This window comes from Gorilla gorilla, chromosome 22 (genome assembly GCF_029281585.2).
Source record: "Gorilla gorilla gorilla isolate KB3781 chromosome 22, NHGRI_mGorGor1-v2.1_pri, whole genome shotgun sequence".
Taxonomy (NCBI): Eukaryota; Metazoa; Chordata; class Mammalia; order Primates; family Hominidae; genus Gorilla; species Gorilla gorilla.
In genome coordinates this window covers 30,529,739-30,543,367 of record NC_073246.2, presented here as the reverse complement: position 1 = coordinate 30,543,367, position 13,629 = coordinate 30,529,739, and the positions used below count along the sequence as shown (strand labels likewise).

The following is a 13,629-nucleotide window of genomic DNA, read 5'->3' as shown; positions in this document are numbered from 1 at the left end:
TCTCAAAATAATTTTTAATGAGATAAAGCTTCTTGAGTCAGAGGATATGACATTCTCATTTGCATGATTCAGAATGGCAGTGACGCCACGGGCAGTCAGTCATTGGAAAGGAGTTCCCGAACATGAAACGCTGAACAATTAAACAGGCACTGTAGCTGGCACAGAATGAATTATCTTAGATAACCGAAGCCTGTTCCATTGGGCCCAGCACAGGAAGCTGGTGACTATCAGAACTTCACAGTAGGTTATTCCTGTTACCGCCCTAACGTTTTCCTGGTGTGGAGACGGATGGCAGATAGGTTTCAGAAGGACAGAAGTTGCTGAACTTCTTACCCTGAGCATAGTGTACAGTGCTTATTTACTTACACCTTTGTCTTTGCAATGGCTCAGAGAACTATTCGTATTGTATTACAATGGGAATTTGTAACCTGGTAGCCACGCAGAGGAAAAAGCTCTTTAAGTCATCTCGAAGTCATATACAGAAGGTTGATTTTGTGTCCTGAGAAAAGGGTTCACAGTTCCTATTATATTCTGAAATGGGCCTCTGGTTTCTAAAAGAACAGAACTTTAAAAAATACTTGGTATTTAAAAAAATACTTGGGAATGTGGGTATGACTGCCAGACTTAGCTACTAACAGCCCATTTATTTGGTAGGCTTCCTGTTCAGTCTCTTCTATTCCCTAAAAAAGTTGCCATAATTTTGAAAACAAACAGACCCAGAGAATTGCCCTGTGTGCTTTTAGAATCACAGTTTCCACCTAAGTAGGAGTTTAAGATCTCACCTGTGGATTTTCAATAGTAAGTGGTGTCAGTAGTAAAGATGAGGTATTTGCGGATCATCCTGGCTCGTGGGGAGAGCCAGCTTTGTTCATTTTCTCTTTGTGACTATGCACACTAGTGCTGGCAGGCCTTTTGACAATTGAGGACTGCATTCCTAACCTCTGTAGAGACCCAGCCTCGCCCTTTCAGTGCACAGGTTCAGACTTGCTTCCTCTCAGGCCACCTGGAGCAAATACTCCTTCTATAGTGATGTCAGTCCCCATAATCTCATCCAGTGGGTGAGTGTATCACAATCAGAGTTTGGTGGCTGGTTTTAGAGAAAAGCTGTGGATTGTGAAAATGGGGTCTGATCAAGTGGCAGTAATGCTAGGAGCCATAGGAATGGGAGGAAATAGGACTCTGACTATAAATTTCTTATGTGATGTGTTGACAGTTGAAATAAGCCACTTGCAGCAGGAGAAAACCTGTCTACACTGCCTGTACTTTTTGCTCATCCCACCGTCAAACTCCAGTGCTATCTTTTCTATGGTGATTCATCAGGGAGGCATTTGCTGCCAAGAAATCAGTTATTTTGGTTTTCTTTTAGCTACTGTCATTAGCTAAATCCAAACTGTACAGCAAGAATTGGAAGAGAGAGTTAGAAGCAGCCATCCTGATAAAGTTTTCTATAAATATAACTTTTTCCCCTGTAAGCCAAAAGTTATAAGAACAAATAGTTTGATTTCTATTTTACCGTGTGGACAGAGACACAGAGTTGGTAACGTTGACATCGATAGAAAATGAAAACACATTTTGTGACTGCTCTCTAACACTTCTTTCTACTAAACCGAAGAATGGTTGAAAAAAATGAAAACATCTTATGCTGTTACTGAGAATAATTGGTCAAGAAACTCTTCTGTTTAAAAAAATTGAAGTTATTTAATTATAAAAGGTTAAAATGCAAGAAAATTTACTTTCAACTACAATTTTGCTGCCACAACTGATAAAAACATGTGACGTAGTAGAGATCTCATTTAGAGTTCTTACTCTGATAAAAGCTAGGAGACTGTTAGATTTTGGGGTTCCACCCAACACATACTGATTTCTAGAATCTGCATTTTAATAAGACTCTCAGGGAATTTGTATGCACATTTAAGTTTGAGAAACTCTGATATAGGGTAATATTTCACAAACTTAGATAACCATCATAATTGCTTATGTGTAGAGCTCTTCAGAAATATATTGTACAGAGATAATTCATGAGTCTTATTCAACTCACTCATTGTTTAACAAACTTTTGCCTTTACTTCAGTAAGATATTGACTAGTTACCACGGCAAGCTGACTAGTCCTGGTTTGTAGCTCATTCTCTAGTATTCCAAAGCATTTCTGCACACTCCACTTGATTATATGTGTTTACTGGATACTGTTGTGTTTGTTCATAAGCCTGCTAATGGTGCAATGTAAATAATATAAATTGATAAAATCTGAGTGTGAAGAGAGTGATACCATTTATTTGTTGTTGTATGTGGACAGGGCAACTGTAAGTGATAAAAAAAATTTTAAAAATCTAAGAGGTTAGGCTCCTGTTTTTTTTTTAACAAAGTCTTGAAGTCTTCACTCCAAAGAAACTAAAACTGGAGATTATATATCTTGTCTTTGTGTGTGAAATACACAAGAAAATGGCTTTACTGTTTAATCAGTAGACTTATATGAGAAAAAGCCTGTACTTGACATAAAAAGTCTGTCAAATGCATATGTTTATGTTTTAGTTTCATATAAAGGATTAACCTTAAAGATGTACATGTCATTTTTTTTTCTGATTTCTTGCTTTATGAAACTTTTGGGTTGAGCAAATTGTATGCTAGTTATAATTTTGTCAGGGTTTCTGCTACACATGTTTCCAGATCTCATCCAAGACCACTGAATTAGGGTGGGGTTTAGAATATGTATTTTTAAAAAGACCTGCCATTCAGCTAGGATTGGAAATTATTGAAGTAGAGAATCCTGGTTGACCAAGCAACATTATGGAAGTAGGAAAACTTTTACAGGTTTAGATATTTTAAGAATGTTACTAGCACATTTGCTAAAGAACTTCCAGAATTTTTACAATAAAAAGCAATCTCAGCTGATTCCACAGATAATCTTTTGGATATTGTCTCCTTTCCTAGTATGATGTTTTTGAAGGTTTCCTGGGACTGGACCAGCTGGTCCCTCTGAAACTGTCCATTTATAAACCAGGAAGAGGGAGAGCTTTGGATCAAAATTTCCCTATGTCAGTTTTGGAATATCTAAATTTTCTTCTGCACCCCAACCCCATTGAAGTTGGTGAGAGAGGCACACATACTTTGTTTGGGGAGATTCATTACTCTCTAGTGACTTCCTGTTTCCTTAGTCACTGTTAAACCTACATAAGAAACTGAGCTTAATTAATCGTTAACTTTCTTTTTTTTTAAATTTTATTATTGTTATACTTTAAGTTTTAGGTTACATGTGCACAACGTGCAGGTTTGTTACGTATGTATACATGTGCCGTGTTGGTGTGCTGCACCCATTAACTCGTCATTTAGCATTAGGTGTATCTCCTAATGCTATCCCTCCCCCCTCCCCCAACCCCACTACAGTCTCCAGAGTGTGATGTTCCCCTTCCTGTGTCCATGTGTTCTCGTTGTTCAATTCCCACCTATGAGTGAGAACATGAGGTGTTTGGTTTTTTGTCCTTGCGATAGTTTGCTGAGAATGATGGTTTCCAGTTTCATCCATGTCCCTGCAAAGGACATGAACTCATCATTTTTTATGGCTGCATAGTATTCCATGGTGTATATGTGCCACATTTTCTTAATCCAGTCTATCGTTGTTGGACATTTAGGTTGGTTCCAAGTCTTTGCTATTGTGAATAGTGCTGCTATAAACATATGTGTGCATGTGTCTTTATAGTAGCATGATTTATAATCCTTTGGGTATATACCCAGTAACGGGATGGCTGGGTCAAATGGTATTTCTAGTTCTAGATCCCTGAGGAAATGCCACACTGACCTCCGCAATGGTTGAACTAGTTTACAGTCCCACCAACAGTGTAAAACTGTTCCTATTTCTCCACATCCTCTCCAGCACCTGTTGTTTCCTGATTTTTTAATGATCGCCATTCTAACTGGTGTGAGATGGTATCTCATTGTGGTTTTGATTTGCATTTCTCTGATGGCCAGTGAAAAAAAAGAAAGTTAATGATTAATTAAGGTTTATAACTTTACAGCAAATCGGCCTTAAGATATGTTAAAGCTTTCTCCTTTTATTAACATTGTGGCATTATGATGTAGTGGAAAATATATAGGATTTGGAGTCAGATATACTTGATTACAAATTGTAATACTCATACTCACAAATTGTGTGAAGTTATGACTCTCAAATCCTGTTACTTTAATAAAATCTTTTTGAAAGTTAAATAAAATAATATATCAAAAAAAAAAAAAAGAAACTGAGCAAAGGGGGTTTTGAGAAGACTAAGCTGTACTGATTCCCTCTGGACCAGTGGACTAAGCTTGTCCTTCGATCCCCTGATCTGGTTTATGCAGCCACTGTATATGCCTTCCAGGCCCCTGCAGAAACCTGGATACTGGTAGGTTATGTCTCTATGGAAAGATAAACAACCTTCACATGACAGGAGGGCTGGAAAATGAGATTATCACCTGCCTTTTAAATTAGAGATGGCAGCTACAGTTATTCCTGGATCAGATTTGAGTCTTGTCTTTAAGGCTTTAAGAATGTACATTTTAAAAATGATGTTTTAAGTGAGCTGTCTTCTGGACTTGCCACCCTGCCTGCGGTCCACTCTTCTAGCTGCTCTGCATAGCTCCAATATTTGGCTGTCAGATGCATACCCAATGTCTACATGAGCATTTGTTTATATTAGGGCCTTTGCTTTGGAAGTGCACATTCTGGCTATTTTGGATGAAAAATGCCATGATTTATTTTGATGTGTAGGATCTGTGTTGGAATATCTGCTCGATGTCGAGGTGATTGCGTGACCACGCTAAACCTAGGCCCACTTATTTATAACTGGAGACAACACCACAGCACTGTCTCCCTTGGCTTCAGAATCTGGCTGTCTGGTTATAATTTGCCACCCACCTCCTCCTCTCTAATTACCAGTGAGACTTTAGAGAAAGAGGTAATCCAAATCCAAGCACACTAAATGCATCAAATGTCTTTGAGAATAGACCTGCCAAGACTCTGGGGTAAATTCTATGGTTTCTCACATTATGCCTGTGTTTCCCAGACTTGCCTGATCTTAAAAGTCCTTGTGTATGGGGAGGGATGAGGAAGGGCTGTACTTAAAAAATGTAGATCCCAAGCCTTCCCAGGAATTTTCACTCACTTGGTCTGTTGGGGGTGCGAGCAGGTGATTCTTATGAACAGGTAAGTTCAAGAATCCCCACTTTAACTAATATTTTGGGATTTATTTCATTCTGATGCTCTAATACTGCAAGCTCAATAAATTATGACCAGGGATGTGTGTGAACACAGTTAATGCCAGAGCACATGGATGCAGGGTGCTAAAAGCTTCTTGTGATTCTGAAAAAGCCAATGGCAGCACGTGATGCTCACTTGTTCTAAACAGTAGGACTGTTCAAGAAAACTTTTGCAGGCTGGGCGCGGTGGCTCACGCCTGTAATCCCAACACTTTGGGAGGCCAAGGTGGGCCAATCACCTGAGGTTGGGAGTTTGAGACTAGCCTGGCCAACATGGTGAAACCCTGTCTTTACTAAAAAATACAAAAATTAGCTGGGTGTGGTGGCAGGCACCTGTAATTCCAGCTAGCTTGGGAGGCTGAGGCAGGAGAATCACTTGAACCCAGGAGGCAGAGATTGCAGTGAGCCGAGATCGTGCCATTGCACTCCAGCCTGGGCAACAAGAGTGAAACTCTGTCTCAAAAAAAAGAAAACCTTTGCAGAACCTGTGATCTAATCTGAACTCCAAAGAATATCACAGAAACTAAAGTTGGCCTTATTTATAATAATGCAGTCAAAACAAGCAATTCTTAACTCATAGTGGTTGCAAATATCAATTAAAACCATATCCAGTCTTTATAAAATAAAAACACCATATTTTTGATATTTTAAAATATCAATACTATTAAGTTAGCGTGTCAAATAAAAAGGAAGCTTATACTATATATAAATGTATGTATTGTATACATACATATGTGTATATCTGTGTAGATACATATGCTATTGTTACTGGTGGAGGGTACCCAGGTTCTTGGCTTTTGAATAAGGAACTGGACAAAATGCACAAAGCAAGGAAAGAATGAAGCAACAAAAGCAGAGATTTATTGAAAATGAAAGTACACTCCTGAGGGTTGGAGTGGGCAGAGCGTAGGGGCTCAAGAGCCCTGTTACAGAATTTTCTGGGGTTTAAATACCCTCTAGAGGTTTCCCATTGGACACTTGGTGTAGTCCCCATGCAAATGAAGTAGTGGCCAGCAATCAGTCTGATTGGTTGTGGAAAGCAACCAGTCAGAGACTTAAGTGATGTTACAAAGGCTACACCCTATGCAAATGTCTGATTGGTTGTGGAAAGCAACCAGTCAGTGGTACTTTCAATTTTCCATCTGCCAGGCAGAAAAAGGGCAGGGAGGTTGCAAAGAAAGTAGCCTCTGGTCCTTTTGTTACTTAGGTGTGGTAACTTGGGGTTTTCCTTTTGATTTAGTTCTAGGAAGTCAATGTGAATTGGCCTTAGGTTCCCTGCCTCCAGATCCTATTCTCCTGCCTCACTATATACACAAATTTTATACATATAAGGTACATGAATAATACTAGGTATAGAAAGTTTATGGATGGTACCTGACTTATGTTAATTTTAGCATTGGAAACAGTTCAAATGGAAGAGAGCTTACAAATAATTCATTTCAACTACTTCATCTTACTCATCAGGATATTGAAACATGGGGAGGCTAAAATGAAACAGATGGTTATTGTTGGAGCATGGACAAGAACTGTTACTGTCAATATTTTGCTCAGAGCACATTTTAATTTTATTTTAAATCAGATTCATCAAAGCATAATTTATGTGATAGAAAATGCACCCATTTTCAGTGTTCAGTAAATTTTGACAAATGTATGCCCTTGTGTAACCACCGTCCTGATCAAAACAGGTAACATTTCCATAACCCCAGAAATTTCTCTCATGCCTCTTTGCAGTGCACTGCTCTGATCTCTATCCTTATAGATTAATGTTACCTGTTCTAGAATCTCATATATATGGAATCATACTACGTATGTTCTTTTGTGCTTGGCTTCTTTTGTTCAATGTAATGTCACTGAAATTGATTCATGTTGTTGCACATTTCAGTATTTGTTCCTTTTTATTGCTGACCAGTATTTTATTGAGTGAATATGCCACAATTGGCATATTCATTCAGCTGTTAATGTACATTTGGATTGCTTGTAGTTTTTAGCTCTTATGAATAAAACTGCTGTAGACATTCATGTAAAAATGTTTCTGTGAATATAAATTTTTATTTTTTTAATTAAATACTTAGGAGCAGAATTGTTGGGTCATATAAATATATGAGTGGGTTTGAAGTAGTGTCTCATTGCAATTTTAATTTGCATTTCTCTGATTATTAGTGACCTTGAGCATCTTTTCATGTACTTGTTGGCTACTTGTATTTCTTTTTTCGCTTGTTCAATTTTTTTGCCCTTTTAAAAAAATTTTTAACTTATTTTATTTTATTGTTTATGTAGAGTTGGGGCCTGGCTGTGTTGCTTAGGCTGTGTGAAACACCTGGTATTAAGCGATCCTCTCACCCTGGCCTCCCAAAGCATTGGGATTACAGGTATGAGCCACTGTGTCTGGCGTGTCTTTTCTTTATTGCATTGTTTGTCTTATTATTATTGACTTGTAAGAGTTCTTTATGTATTGTAATATAGGCTCTTTTTGAATATATGTATTTCAAATATTTGCTCCCAATCTGTGCTTGCCATATCATTTTCTTAATAATGAATTAACTAATTTGTTTTAGGATTTATTTTATTTGCTCTATTGACTTCTTAGTTAAACTTCTTTTTATTAATATTTAGTAGTTGTTCTAGCCCTAAAACTTATCAAAGTTTACTACTTCACACTTCATAGTTCCTAGTTAACACTTACACTTACTATAACTACACTTAATACACTTCTCATTGCAATAACCGTATAATAGTTTAATTCTGTTTTCTACTCCACCCATCCTTTGTGTCATCTTTTACATATAACATAAAAAGTCCACCATTTAATGCTTTTTTTTTCTTTAAATAGTCAGTTGTCTTTTAAGGAAATTATAAGAACAACAATAAAAATGTATTTGTTATTTACTGTTTCCTGTGAGTTTCAATCCTGGTATATTTCAGTTTCTATTTGATATCATTTTTTTCCTACAGCTTGGAGAATAGCCTTTAGCATTTCTTCTAGTGCAGATTGATGCTGACAAATTCTTTCAGCTTTTGTTTATCTTAGAATGATTTTTTAAATCCTTTCTTTTACAGGATATTTTCAATAAATATATTCATTCTTGTTGTTACATTTCTGGTGATCTTCATTTTCTCGTGTAGATCCATATTTCCATCTGGTATCATTCCCTATCTACCTTAATCTACCTACCTTGCCAAATAAGGTAATAGAAATAATCTCTGTTTTTTTAATTTTTTAATTTTTATGTTTTTTTAGAGGGAGTCTTGCTCTGTGGCCTAGGCTGGAGTGCAGTGGCATGGCCCCGGGTCCCAGCTTACTGCAACCTCCACCTCCTGGGTTCAAGTGACTCTTGTGCCTCAGCCTCTGGAGTAGCTGAGATTACAGGCATGCACCACCATGTTTTTGTACTTTTAGTAGAGACGGGGTTTCACCATGTTGGTCAGGCTGGTCTCGAACTCCTCATGTCAAGTGATCCACCCCCTTGGCCTCCCGAAGTGCTGGGATTCCAGGCATGAGCCACCAAAAATAATCTCTTTGAACTTTAGTTTTCTCATAAGCAAAATGAAAGGATTTGACTGGATTGTGTTAGGGTTCCTACATGTTGTAATATTTTCAAGAATCTTCTAAAAGTGTGTTTTGATTACTGGGCTTATTTTAATATAAGTTCCATAAGTATCTTTTGCAATAGCTAGCTTTTTTCTTTATGGAAAATTTTTGAATAATTCTTCTCCTAAAATAACTTTATTCTTGAAACAAGACAGCTCTGCAAAAATGTACCTGTTTGTTTTTGCATCTAATCTCTCCTTTTATCATTTTCTACTGACCTATGGGCAGAGCTCAGTGATAATGTGACTTTTCCTCAGTTGATTTCAGTAAGTTGGGTGCATGACTTAGCAATTTGTAAAAGGCTGAGGATTTGGAAAAAGGCCTAGGCCTGTTCTAATAGTAAACCAAAGTAGCATAAATGCAAATATAGCTATTCACCTACCAGACAAAAGTCTTACACTCTGCCTTTCATCCCTAGTTTGGCTGAGTCTTGACATCTATTAGCTCATTCTGCTTAATACAGGAGAAGCCTAGCCTAGGCCTAGGTTTGCAGCTGACCTCTTTGGTGCTTAGTGTAGTTGCTCAGAATCATGAGTAAGTGTGAGTGCCTCAGGTGTAGACAGGCTACCTTGTTTGTTCAGCTGGTGATCTGGCTTTCTGCCTTGGGTTCCTGATTAGTGTTCCTAGTCCTGTCTGTGCCTGGTTCCATATTGCAGCCCATTAAGCCAGGAACTTGATATTCTTCTCAGATCTTTCCAGGGTCCTTCTCTAGAGTCTCTAGATCCCAAATAATCATAGTCACTTGACTTGAGCCTGATACAAAACAGACTATTGTCTTAGGACAGTGATGGGACCAGACACATGACTGTGGGTGTCATCATGCCCTAAATTCCACTGCTGCCACCCTCTTCTGACTAGGTGAATATTCCCCTTTGATGACAGCAGCAAACAGAACCCACAACTCTGTTTTTATCCTCATTCTCTTAACCTTTGTTTTAGATAGGAATAGAAGAATGTCACTTCGTATGTATTATGGAGAGAAGTGATTGACTTAGAACTGTGTCTAATTACCAATTTTATGGATAGGATGATGGGACTTCTCAACGGAGAGGAGAGGCTACTTTGCTTTAGCATTCAAAATTCCCATAGTGGATGTGAGCATAAACTTTCTCTAAAATTCCGGACAAAATCTGAATGTAATTTTTTCTCTGTGCTTTTGGTATTACAAAGACTAGAAATGAACTTTGTTGTTCTTTGTTTCTTTTTGAAAAATGGCTCATACATTCCAGTTTATACAGCTAACAGAACACACATTAAAATTGTTTTGCTGATAAGACAATAACTTCTTTCTCAGTTTTACAGCCTTCTAGTTTTTCCTTACTCATGAGTCTGAAACTGCTGGCATTTGCTTGACACTGCAAATTGGCATTTGAGTTTTTTTTTAATACTTTAAGTTCTGGGATACATGTGCAGAACGTGCAGGTTTGTTACATAGGTATACACATGCCATGGTGGTTTGCTGCACCATCAACCCGTCATATACATTAGGTATTTCTCGTAATGCTATCCCTCTCCTAGCCCCCTAGCCCTCCGACAGGCCCCAGTGTGTGATGTTCCCCTCCCTGTGTCCATGTGTTCTCACTGTTCAACTCCCACTCATGAGTGAGAACATGCGGTGTTTGGTTTTCTGTTCCTGTGTGAGTTTGCTGAGAATGATGGTTTCCAGCTTCATCCGTGTCCCTCAAAGGACATGAACTCATCCTTTTTTATGGCTACATAATATTCCATGGTGTATATGTGCTATATTTTCTTTATCCAGTCCATCACTGATGGGCATTTGGGTTGGTTCCAAGTCTTTGCTATTGTGAACAGTGCTGTAATAAACATATGTGTGCATGTGTCTTTGTAGTAGAATGGTTTGTAATCCTTTGGGTATACACCCAGTAATGGGATTGCTGGGTGAAATGATATTTCTGGTTTTAGATCCTTGAGGAATTGTCACACTGTCTTCCACAATGGTTGAACTAATTTGTACTCCCACCAACAGTGTAAAAGCATTCCCATTTCTCCACATCCTCTCCAGCATCTGTTGTTTCCTCACTTTTTAATGATCGCTATTCTGACGAAGCAACTGAAGATCCACAAAAAAAGTGAAAACAGCCTTAACTGATGACATTCCACCATTCTGATTTATTTCTGCCCCAACCTAACTGATCAATGTACTTTGTAATCTCTCCCACCCTTAAGAAGGTTCTTTGTAATTCTCCCCACCCTTGAGAATGTACTTTGTGAGATCCACCCCCTGCCCCCAAAACATTGTTCTTAATTCCACTGCCTATCCCAACACCTATAAGAACCAATGATAATCCCACCACCCTTTGCTGACTCCTTTTTTGGACTCAGCCCACCTGCACCCAGGTGAAATAATCAGCCATGTTGCTCACACAAAGCCTGTTTGGTGGTCTCTTCACACGGACGCGTGAAACAGCAACAAGAGGAGATAACTGTCCTAAATATATATGCACCCAATATAGGAGCACCCAGATTTAAATTAGAACTCAGGATTAAGAAACTCACTGAAAACCACACAACTACATGGAAACTGAACAACCTGCTCCTGGATGACTACTGGGTAAATAATGAAATTAAGGCAGAAATAAATAAGTTTTTTGAAACCAATGAGAACAAAGACATAATGTACCAGAATCTCTGGGACACAGCTAACGCAGTGTTTAGAGGGAAATTTATAGCGCTAAATGCCTACAGGAGAAAGAGGGAAAGATCTAAAATCGACACCCTAACATTACAATGAAAATAACTAGAGAAGCAAGAGAAAACAAATTCAAAAGCTAGCAGAAGACAAGAAATAACTAAGATAGACACACAAAAAATGCTTCAAAAAAATCAATGATTCCAGGAGCTGGTTTTTTGAAAAGATTAACCAACTAGATAGACCACTAGCCAGACTACTAAAGAAGAAAAGAGGGCCAGGTGCGGTGGCTCATGCCTGTATCCCAGCACTTTGGGAGGCCGAGGCGGGCAGATCATGAGGTCAAGAGATCAAAACTATCCTGGCCAACATGGTGAAACCCTGTCTCTACTAAAAATACAAAAATAAGCTGGGTGTGGTGGCATGTGCCTGTAGTCCCAGCTACTTGGGAGGCTGAGGCAGGAGAATCGCTTGCACACGGGAGGTGGAGGTTGCAGTGAGCCCCGATTACACCACTGCTCTCTAGCATGGGTGGCAGAGTGAGACTCTGTCTCAAAAAAAAAAAAAAAAAGAAAAGAGAGAAGAATCACATAGGCACAATAAAAAATGATAAAGGGAATATCACCACTGATCCCACAGAAATGCAAATTACCATTAGAGAATACTATAAAAACCTCTACACAAATAAACTAGAAAATCTAGAGGAAATGGATAAATTCCTGGACACATACACCCTCTAAGACTAAACCAGGAAGAAGTCAAATCCCTGAATAGACCAATAACAAGTTCTAAAATTGAGGCAGTAATTAATAGCCTACCAACCAAAAAAAGCCCAGGACCAGACGGATTCACAGCCAAATTCTACCAGAGGTCCAAAGAGGAGCTGGTACCATTCCTTCTGAAACTATTCCAAAAAATAGAAAAAGCGGGACTCCTCCCTAACTCATTTTGTGAGACTGCATCATCCTGATACTAAAATCTGGCAGAGACACAACAAAAAAAGAAAATTTCAGGCCAATATCCCTGATGAACATCGATGCGAAAATCCTCAATAAAATACTGGCAAACCGAATCCAGCAGCACATCAAAAAGCTTATCCACCACGATCAAGTTGGCATGCAAAATTTGAATGTCCTCTCTCACCACTCCTATTCAACATAGTATTGGAAGTTCTGGCCAGGGAAATCAGGCAAGAGAAATAAATAAAGGGTATTCAAATAGCATGAGTGGAAGTCAAATTGTTTCTGTTTGCAGATGACATGATTGTATATTTAGAAAATCCCATCATGTCAGCCCAAAATCTCCTGGCATTAGAGTTTTAAGAGACATTTCCTTAGATTTACGAAGTCATGTGGTGTTTATCTCAGATTATGGTTTGTGGGAACAATAGTTCCTTAATCTTCTATTGATTTGCATGCTATCCTTAGTCCTTAGCAACCCAAACCCAAATTAAAACCATATCACTTCAATAGGAACATCAATTATTGTTGACAATGGAGAAGAAAGGAAAGCACTGAATCAGTAGTTCTTCTATTCAGTCCTTTTGTAATAAAAATGCAGTCTCTCCAAACAATTTTTTTAAAGGACTCTAAAAGAAGGTATGTTAAAGAAGAGCAGAAATAAAATGAAGATTTTAATGGTAGCCAATGCCTAGAAAAGACTAAGAGCTCTTTTACCAGTTTATTTTAGTATCTTTGTGAGAAGTGCCAATGGGTGGTAAAATGAATGCTTCACAAATGTCATCTTTTGTAAAGGGACCATGAGATTTGGTGAAAGTAAATTCCATTTACAAAAAGGCAGTAAATTTGCTTTGGCTTTAATTTGTTATTTCAAAGCCTTTATGTCACCTTATGGTATTTACTTCATGTTCTCTTAAAGATATATTGCCAGAAAATAACTTCTCATAAGGCACAAAATTATATGAGCTGTCTCTGATTTTTGCAGACTCTTTGTTATAAGCCAGTGTATTAGTTTGCTAGGGTTGCTGTAACAATAGTCATGTATCTTCTCCAAGCTCTGAATGCTAGGAGTTCAAAATCCAGATATGGACTAGATTGTTTCCTTCTGAGGGCTGCGAGGGAAGAATCCACTCCAGGCTTCTCTCCTTGGCATGTAGATGGCCGTCTTCTCCCTGTGTCTTCATATTATCTTCCCTCTGTACAT

At 38.3% G+C, this 13,629-nt stretch overlaps 1 protein-coding gene across 3 annotated transcripts in view; it reads left to right on the top strand.

Annotated features, from left to right (window-relative positions):
* Positions 1–13,629, top strand: part of HEMK2 (HemK methyltransferase 2, ETF1 glutamine and histone H4 lysine) — a 307,782-nt gene that overhangs the window by 249,707 nt on the left and 44,446 nt on the right. For all 3 annotated transcript variants that reach the window (XR_008674874.2, XR_008674873.2, XR_010132451.1), the window contains one exon: positions 7,505–7,596. The gene's annotated coding sequence lies outside the window, so the exon portion shown is untranslated. The remainder of the gene's footprint in view (positions 1–7,504; positions 7,597–13,629) is intronic.